The 9,313-nt window shown below is 58.2% G+C and overlaps 1 protein-coding gene across 3 annotated transcripts in view; it reads left to right on the top strand.

The window, feature by feature from the left end:
- Nucleotides 1-4,367: 4,367 nt before the first annotated feature.
- MINAR1 (membrane integral NOTCH2 associated receptor 1) overlaps nt 4,368-9,313 on the top strand; it is a 33,807-nt gene continuing 28,861 nt past the window's right edge. Inside the window, exon 1 of one of the 3 annotated variants that reach the window (XM_089309541.1) lies at nt 4,368-5,085. The gene's annotated coding sequence lies outside the window, so the exon portion shown is untranslated. The remainder of the gene's footprint in view (nt 5,086-9,313) is intronic. The other 2 variants (XM_070053396.2, XM_070053395.2) reach the window with 2 other exon arrangements.

Below are 9,313 nucleotides of genomic sequence, written 5' to 3'. Positions count from 1 at the left end.
TGTTCCCCCTTTTTGCTCCTTTGGGGCAGCTTGTCCAAGAAGAAGTATCACTCATGTGGCCATCCAAGCTGGCAGCCAGGGGGATCAGGGACTCTTCTGCACATCCCAGAATCCACCCCCCCCCCTTTAAAGATTTTATTTATTTATTTGAGAGGTAGAGTTACAGACAGAGAGAGACAGAGGTCTTCCGTCTGCTGGTTCACTCCCCAAATGGCTGCAATGGCCAGAGCTGAGCCCATGTGAAGCTGGGAGCCAGGAGCTTCTTCCAGGTCTCTCACATGGGTGCAGGGGACCGAGCACGTGGGCCATCTTCTACTGCCTTCCCAGGCCATAGCAGAGAGCTGGATCAGAAGTGGAGCAGCCAGGACACGAACTGGTGCCCACATGGGATGTCAGTGCCACAGGTTGAGGCTTAGCCTCCTGCGCCACAGTGCCAGCCCCACATCTCAAACTTCTTTAGGCAAAGATCTGTGGTAGCCTTGTTGTATCAGAGCGAGTGCTGACGGAGGAGCGCCGCACACTGATACCTTTATTGCCGGTGGCTGAGAGAGGGCCTGGCTTTATCTGCTCACAAAACAGCACAGATCAGACTAAAGACACATCTCCTTTGACCTTGGGGTTCTTTTATTGAGTAGACCGATGTATCACATGGACGCCTTATAGGGCTTCCTACTCAACTTTAGCTGAATGGAAGGCATTCAGATTTCAGAAATAAGGCTGATGCCTTCTTAATGGAGTCTCCCTATGACACCCCCAGAAGTGCAGAGCACCCTGCTCTTGCCTGTTCCTCCCCTCTAGACCTCCCCACTTTGTCCTTTACCAATGGGTTCCAGCCCTAAAAGTCAGGTTCGCAAATCGCTGTTCCTTAAATAGCTGTCATGGGCTTCATCAACAAGGGACCCAAATCCACTTCCCCTACACCGAGACTCCCCAGCTGAGCCACGCATGGACCAAAAGGACTGTGACCTACAGATGGCGGACATGACCAACATCACATCCCCTCACAGAACCAAAGCATGGGAGAAGGAAGGGGAAGAGAAGAGAGGGCGGCTTTAGGAGGCAAAGGGGTCCGAGGATGACAACATCCGTTTTCTGGACTGTTCCCCATACCTGTGGTCCTGCTGAAGACCCCACCAATGACAAGTGTCCTGACTTCTCTCGACCAACCAGACCCTTGATGGGGGAGACAGAAATGGAGGTTGCCCTGTGCCTCCAGGCTGGCTCCAAAGACTGGACTTGATTTAGGGGCACTGGGAAATCTGCCTCATTTGGTAACATTGCCAAGTTCAAATACTTACTATAAGTAGGACCCTCCATTTCAAGGGCTAGAGATCCAAAACAGGAAGTCAGTTGTCCAAGCTCATGGAAGTGACTTATATCATTTAACAAAGGTCTAAAGCCAGATCTTCAGCTTCCAAGTACAGTGCCGTCTCCCTTCAACACCTTGGATATCCACAACTGGCTAACGGTGTTGTGAAGTGACATGTGGGGGTGTCGCTGGACCCACAGGGGACATGGATGCTTCCTGGACACTGGGGGCTGGGGCCATGCCTGCCTTCATGGTCTGTTGCCAGCCCACAGTCTGCCTCTCCTGGGGGCACAGTGCCACACACTTAAATATGCCCCCACCCCAACTCACGCCTCGAGTCCATAGAGCGGTGGTGACCGTGACTGATCTGATCCTGCACAGGCAGAAGTCTCGTCTCCCCAGGTGGGCAGGACGAGGCAAGGATAAGGATGTGGAAACTTCGAGGGGTGCAGGACGCCAGCCGCCCAAGTGCCCCTGAGGGCGGCACCTGGCTGAGAGGTGCACTCTTGGCAAGGGGTGAGGAAGTGGGAGGAATATTTCTTGAGGCCTGAAGAAGGGTTCCGGGGTGCAGGCTTGGGGGGGAAACCGGCACCCAGGATGGGAAGGGGCCTGCTACTCACTTTTTGTATGTGCACACATTAATCGCCAACTTCTGGCTGGAACTGGGTGACGGCAGGGCCAGAGACACTGCTTCTTGCTGTTTTCTGTGCTCCAAATGGATTTTCCAGAAAGGATGTCAAATAGACCTCCTGCCCAAGCTGAACCTGGGGAGGAAAAAAATGTTTTTTTCTTACCCATCCTGAGCTGCAGGCTTTCCCTCCTAAAATTTGGCCTTGGTGTTGGTGCGTCGCAAAGGAATGGGAGAAAGAGCAGGGGAAAAGGCAGGCACCACAGGGCTTCCTTTCCCGAGCGTTCGACACAGGTTCTGCTATTCTCATTTCTGGGAGAACTAGATGGGGATATGGCAAAGAATTTGTGGAAAAAATGAACTTTAAATTTATCCCAGGTGCAAAACATTTTGAAATTGTGTATGTGAAGGGCCTTCAAAAAGGTGATAGAAATAGGATATTGTTTTTAAAAGTTTTATTTATGTATTTGAAAGTCGGAGTTACACAGAGAGAGAAGGAGAGGCAGAAAGAGAGAGAGAGAGAGAGAGAGAGAGAGAGAGGTTTTCCATCTGCTGGTTCACTCCCCAGTTGGCTGCAACAGGTGGAGCTGCGCCCATCCGAAGCCAGGGGCCAGGAGCTTCTTCTGAGTCTCCCACGTGGGTGCAGGGGCCTAAGGACTTGGACTATTTTCTACTGCTTTCCCAGAGCATTGCAGGCAGCTGGATTGGAAGTGGAGCACCAGGGACTCGAACCAGTGCCCATATGGGATGCCAGCACTGCAGGCAGCAGCTTTACCCACTATACCACAGCATCGGCCCCAGAAATAGGATATTACAACAACAACAACTTGGGCTCCGGCTGGAGTCCTGCCTGTTCCACTTCTGATCCAGCTCCCTGCTAATGCACCAAGAAACGCAGCAGAAGATGGTCCAGGTACTTGGGTCCCTGCACCCACATGGGAGACCTGGAACAATCTCCTGGCTCCTGGCTTCAGCCTGGCCCAGCCCTGGCTGAATCAGCCATTTGGGGAGTGAACCAGCAATGGAAGATCCCTTTCTCTCTCTAATTCTGTCTTATAAATAAATAAATAAATGTTTTAAAAAATTAAAAAAAAAACTATACACGGATCCAAACACTCATGCTCCCTTTGCCACAAGCGCTATTGGGACCACAAGACAGAGCCCGCACTATTTACAAATATTGAATGTGAGACAAGGCGTAGGGAGTCGCTCAAACTTCACCTCTATTTTCCTTTTTTTTTTTTTTTGACAGATAGAGTTACAGATAGTGAGAGAGAGACAGAGAGAAAGGTCTTCCTTCCATTGGTTCACCCCCCAAATGGCCGCTACGGCCGGCGCACTGTACTGATCCGAAGCCAGGAACCAGGTGCTTCCTCCTGGTCTCCCGTGGGGTGCAAAGCCCAAGCACTTGGGGCATCCTCCACTGCCCTCCCTGGCCACAGCAGAGAGCTGGCCTGGAAGAGGGGCAACCAAGACTAGAACCCGGCGCCCATATGGGATGCCAGCGCCGCAGGTGGAGGATTAGCCAAGTGAGCCACGGTGACGAACCCTATTTTACTTTTTCAAATCCCTTTGCCTTCCCTAGAATGCCACTGAACTTGCCCCACAGTGCAGTTAAAATATAAAGGCAAACGGATTTTCAAACTTGGGGGCAGAGAGCGTGGCTGGGAACGAGGCGTTCTGCACCGTGTCTGTGCAACTGCAGGCTCGCTCCGGTCCGGAGCTGCTGCGGCGCCAAAAGCGAGGCTCTGAAATGGAGTCCTGCGGGCCGCCAGCCCCTCGCCCGAGCCGGCGCTCGGATCCCAGGGAGCAGGACCCCGCTCATGGGAAAGCCACCGGCCGCGCCCCGGCGCAGGGGGCGCCTGGCCTGCGTCCTGGTCCAGTCTCAGCGGAGGCTTTGAGTGCCTTCCGAGGTTCTTCTGGTCTGAAGCTGAACCGGTTTCCAAAGTGCTGTGGGTGTGAGCTTCGCCGCCGCAGGGACCCGCTCCAGACGCACGCGGGCCGCAGAGGCGGAGGCTGCGTTCCGGCCCCACTGCAGCGCACGGGCGACTGGCGGGAGTCCTCCAGGGCTGGCCCGTGTAGCCAACTGGACTTTTGGAAAATCTACCCTGGGTCTGGGCACAAGGCATGTGTGTGTGTGCGCGCGAGCGCGCGTGTGCAGACGAGGAGGGTGGGCGAAAGGGCAGTCACGTGGCCGCCAGTCTCGCCAATCTGGGCACCAATTAAGCTGACACCGGCCAAGAGGGGAAAAAAAAAAAAACAATCAATGAACGAAGTGACCACTTCGCCCTGATTTTTGCAAAGCACTGCGGAAGCTCGGGACAGGGCCAGCCCGGGGCAGCCGGGAAGAGGAGAGCCCAGGACGCGGCTCGCCCCGACTTGGCCACTGGGGGCCGCAGTCACCTTCAGCGTAGGGAAGTGGGGGAGACTGGAGCCTTGCGGGTGGCTCTGGCCACCCGGCTCCCTCCAGCGCGCAGCCTCCGAGGCTCGCTCTGCCCGCAGCGCTGCAGCCTCGACCGGGACCGAAGGGACGTCGCCTCCCGGGGGCCCTGGCGGCGCCGAGGCTCTCCCCTTCCCGGGCCGCAGCCTGGGACAGGGCACCCCCTTGGCGCTCCCGCCGCCTTGGCGCTCTCCGGGCCCGCCCCCTCCGCCCCCCGGGGCGCGCGCAGTCGCCGCCCGTGCGCCCTGCCAGCCTGCGCGCCCCGGGCGGGCGGTGATGGAGCAGCCCGGCCCGGTTCTCCGCCGCCGGGTTCCCGGCCCGCGCTGCTCGCAGCCTCCAAGCCCGTGACGCGGCGCCGGCCGAGACACAAAGACCGAGTCTGGGGCCACCCGGGGGGACTGGGGCTGCGTCCCGGAGCCGCTGGGAGCCCGAGCGCCATGCGAGCCGGAGCAGGCTGCCCGCTGCCCCCGAGGAGCCCCAGCGCGCGCGCCAGCCGCCGTGCGCCGGCCTCTGCCCGGGCTACGGCCAGGTGGGCGCTGCGCAGGTGAGGGCAGGGGGCGGCAGAGGCCGAAGCTGCCCCAGCCCCCGAGGGTGCAGTCCCGGCAGCCTCCCCGGAGGCGCGGCTTTGGAGCCCGAGCGGACGCCCACCGAAGCGCGGCGGGAGACAGTGGGGTATCGCATGGGCCCTGCGCCGTGGGAGCCTCGGAGGTAACTTCGGAGAGCCCGGGCCGGGTGGGAGCGCACGTGCGCGCGTGTGCGGGGTGTGTTCGCGGTGTACCCGCGGCTCGGTGCACACGCGCGGGTCTGCGAAGTCCGGAGCTGCAGGCGCGCCCCCTGCCCGCGCTCGGCCCCGGGCACTGCAGGCTGCGGGGGACCCTTCCCGCGCTGGGTGGAGGAGGTGTGTGGCATGCTGGGCTTCGTCGTACCTGGTGCCTGGTGGCGAGATCAGGGATTCGGGGAGAGAAACAACGGGACCAAAAAAAAAAAAAAAAATTGTGCAGTTTGGGGCAAGTTTCCTGGTTACGAATTTGCTATGGAAAACGGTGTTTGGAGGGTTAAATGTGCGAACGATCCGTGCCCAAAGCCAGGCACGTCAGAGGTGCAAAGTGAGGTGGAAAGCTGGACAAACCCCAGGTGGACCGAGCCCTGTCTCCGATCCTTGCATCGAGCTGTCCGGTCACGTGGGTGTGCAATGGGCTCGTCCCGAGGAGACCCGCTGGCGCAGCCTCCCTCACCTGCTGGAACCCACCCAGGCCGGGCTTGGCCGCGGGGCGCGCGCTCAGTCCGCCTGCGATCCGCCTGCGCCACCTGCCCCGCTGCCGTCTCGCCCAGGGCGCGCGTCCCCCTGGGGCCCGCGGACCCATCCCGGCCGCCGCTGGTCTGCTCCCGGAGGGGTGCAGGGCGCTTCCGGTGGCATTTAGGGCGCGTAACTCTTGCTCGCGCTCCGACTGGCGTGGTCTGGCTGCGAGATTGTGGGTTGTACGCACAGTGGGGAGGTCGGTGGGGGGGGCTCAGGTACTCCTCCCCGTGGGGAATGAGTGGCATCCGGCGAGGATCCAAGGGGAGGAGGGTCTAAGATTCAGTCTCCGCTAGGAACGATCCGAGCGGCCGAGGCTTCACGCCGTTTCGCCTGCGGATGGGGTGGTGTCGCCCGGAGCCCGTGGAACCGAGCGCCCACCCTTGTGGCTGGGGCTTGGGGGTGCCTTGCCAGGGGCTCTGCTGTGGTTCTGTGCGTGAGGGGCAGAGTTGGCAGAAGTTGGGCAGCCAGCGGCTGCGGCCGGGTGTACGCCCCTTCCTCCAGCAAGCAGCCTGCCTGTGCCACCGCTCCCTGCTGGGCGCGATCCGGAAATGGCCCGGTTCTTCCCAAATCTGAGACTCTCAGAAACACAGGAGCTTGCCATGCAGGTAGACGACAGCTGGCTGCCGTGGCCACGGGATGCCTTTGGCCAGGCCAGGAGCTGGGTCTGGCAGCCGTATCTCGGGGACTGTTGAAACCACGCCAAGTGAATGAGAGGGAGATGGTATGTGGAAAGGGATTCCCCCACCTCCCACCCTGGGGTGCCTTTTTTTTTTTTTGTAAAGCAGAGGAGGGTAGAGGCAGAGAGGGGAGTGAGTCTGCAGGAAGAACAAATTTGGAGATCGCCTTAGGTTCCTGGAGCTTGTGGGGAAAGGTTTCAGCGTCTGGTAAATAAAGTCTGGTTTTTATTGTGTGTGTCGGAGAGATTTGTGTAGTTCCGGGACCATGTGACAACATGCCAGTCACCAGGGAACGGATAGATCAACAGTTTATTCGCATTTCCGATGAATTCAGTGAGGATGTGTGTAGCTCTTCATGGTCAGAAGACCTTGGGTGTTATGGATCTTTCGGATTTTAAAGATATGATTTTTTTTTCCTGACCAGGGCTAGAGGCGAAATTGATGCGTCTTGCCAGCTGCTAAAAGCCCTTTGTTTGTTAGCTCTCTGATGCTCTCTCTGCAGCACTGAGGTCCCCGCGAGGTTGTGATGGCGTTCCTAGCTCCAGCCACGGCACACGGAACTGGTCTGGGGGCATTTCTCACACGGGAGTCCCCCAGTGAGCCCTGCCTCACACCCTGACACACGTGGTCCAGAAATGAGGGCTGCACCAGGGACTCTGTGCTGCTGGGTGGGGCTGGGCGAGGACGCGCCAGCTGGGAGGCGTGTGTGTTCTCAAACTGGCTGGGAAAAGCCCCAGCTGCCCCAACTTAGTTTTCCAAGTTTACCCTGAAGGCTCAGTGTTAAATTAAAAGAAAGGGGCGGGGGAGAGGAGAGGGGAGGAAGGAAAAGTGTTCTGAGTTTAAGGCAGACCGAAACAGTTGCTTCCCGCCTTGGCATGACTTGGACTCACACTTCCACCTTGGTAAATCACTTAACATGTTGTGTGTTTGCCTGCACGTATATATAATATAGCACCAGACAGGATTACTGGACTCCCCCTCCCCCACCATCCCCCCTTCTCAAAAGTGCAGAATCCTTTAAATCAACTCTAATGTGAAGGTTAAGTGCATGCGATCAGTTAGGAGCAAGGGAGGGGCATGACAGCTGACTCACCCCCAGTGTGGCCCCGAGATACCTGCTGGAACCTCCAAGGGTTCCTCGGAACACAGTCTGAGGATCACCGGAAGGCGTCTCTGAAATCTGGCATCCTCGTCCTCCGAGCATTGTCACCCAGCTCGGGGTGGGGGTGGGGGGGCGTGGTGCGTGGTGTACCTTTCACCTGCACCTGGTCCCCCGGGTAGGTAGCCTTCTGAGTCTGCCACAGTGGCTGGCCCATCACTGGGTGCTGAGTCAATGCTTGATGAACGGATTAGGGGACAGAGGGAAGCTAGTCTGGTTGAACAAGGCCTCACAGATACGAATCCTAGGAGGGCAAGGATTTAGGTTTGTTTGTTGTGTCTCCAGTGCAGGGCCTGGCACAGGCAGATCAGGGCTCGCTGTAAGATCTTTGCAATAGTGAAAGTTGGTAACTGGGAATGAGTTACGCTGGGATATAGTAACCCGTCCACGGCTGCTGGTTGTGAGTTCTGTTCCTGACGATTCTGGCTCGCTCTCTTCCTGGGCACTCCGCTGCCCATGCATAGTAAAGCATAGCCCTGTGGCTTGTTTGGCCAGAGAAATGCGTGTGGAAGCTTTAAGAGTCAGCGGCTGCCTTCCCCTGGGCCCTAAGGACAGTCACCACGCCCGGAGGTGAGGTCCTGCGTTGAGGTTGGTGCTGAGCAGAGCTTGTGGCTGACTGTGGACACGGAGCGGGGATGCCACATCGTGGTGTGTGAAGGCCCTGGACTGTTGGCATTGGCTATTGCTGTAGCACAGCCCGGCCCGTCCTGACTGGTGTAGCACAGAGAGAACTGGGGCTGGTGCTGGCTTTTTTTTTTTTTTTTTTTTTTGACAGGCAGAGTGGACAGTGAGAGAGAGAGACAGAGAGAAAGGTCTTCCTTTGCCGTTGGTTCACCCTCCAATGGCCGCCGCGGCCGGCGCGCTGCGGCCGGCGCACCGCGCTGATCCGATGGCAGGAGCCAGGAGCCAGGTGCTTTTCCTGGTCTCCCATGGGGTGCAGGGCCCAAGCACCTGGGCCATCCTCCACTGCACTCCCTGGCCACAGCAGAGGGCTGGCCTGGAAGAGGGGCAACCGGGACAGAATCCGGCGCCCCGACCGGGACTAGAACCCGTTGTGCTGGCGCCGCTAGGCGGAGGATTAGCCTAGTGAGCCGCGGCGCCGGCCTGGTACTGGCTTTTGATTGGAGTGCTGCGTCAGGTCAGCCAGGCTGCTGGCGTGGCTGACGCCAGCAATCAGGATTGGGCTGGGGTCACCACACAGGGCCATGGGCTTGCCTTTCTGGCCGCTTAGAGAGCCGTGTTGGTAATACAGCCACATCGCTCTTGTAGCGCGGGAGCTAACCGAAGGCCCGAGGCGTAGCATCAAATGCTGGTTTAATAGTTCAGGGAAGAAAGTGAGTGTGATGAAGGCGTTCTCCCATCAGGGGGACGCGCCCGCTGAGATCCTGCCAAGAAGCCACTCTGTGAGCCCGAGGGTGTGGATGGCCAGTGCCACCCAGCCATGACAACTAGAGAGGACATACCCCAGCCATTTAGCACCGTGCACAATGACCGTGTAGCTTTTCTGCCCACAAGCACGCCATACGGCAGAAGCCCTGTGGGCGAGTCCTCCGGTGGCCTCAGGCTTGAGAGGGGCTTCCTCAGCTTGTGGCCCAGCAGCTGGGGTCTTCCCTCCTGTAGCTTACTTTGCGTGCTGGCTAGCAAGTAGGAGCTCCAACTGCAAGTGCAGCGTGATGACCACGGTGAGGCTCCGGGCTAGCCCTGGGATTTCCAGAAAGAAAACTTTTACACAGGATGCTAAAAATGCATGCTTTATGGTTCCTTGGGGGGAGGATTCTATAAGTAACTGAAAATAAACAT

Source organism: Oryctolagus cuniculus, chromosome 12 (assembly GCF_051225735.1).
Source record: "Oryctolagus cuniculus isolate XC-2025 breed Fujian yellow rabbit chromosome 12, ASM5122573v1, whole genome shotgun sequence".
NCBI classification, from domain to species: domain Eukaryota; kingdom Metazoa; phylum Chordata; class Mammalia; order Lagomorpha; family Leporidae; genus Oryctolagus; species Oryctolagus cuniculus.
Note: the sequence above shows the minus strand (reverse complement) of the source record. Positions and strands in the feature narration are given on the sequence as shown.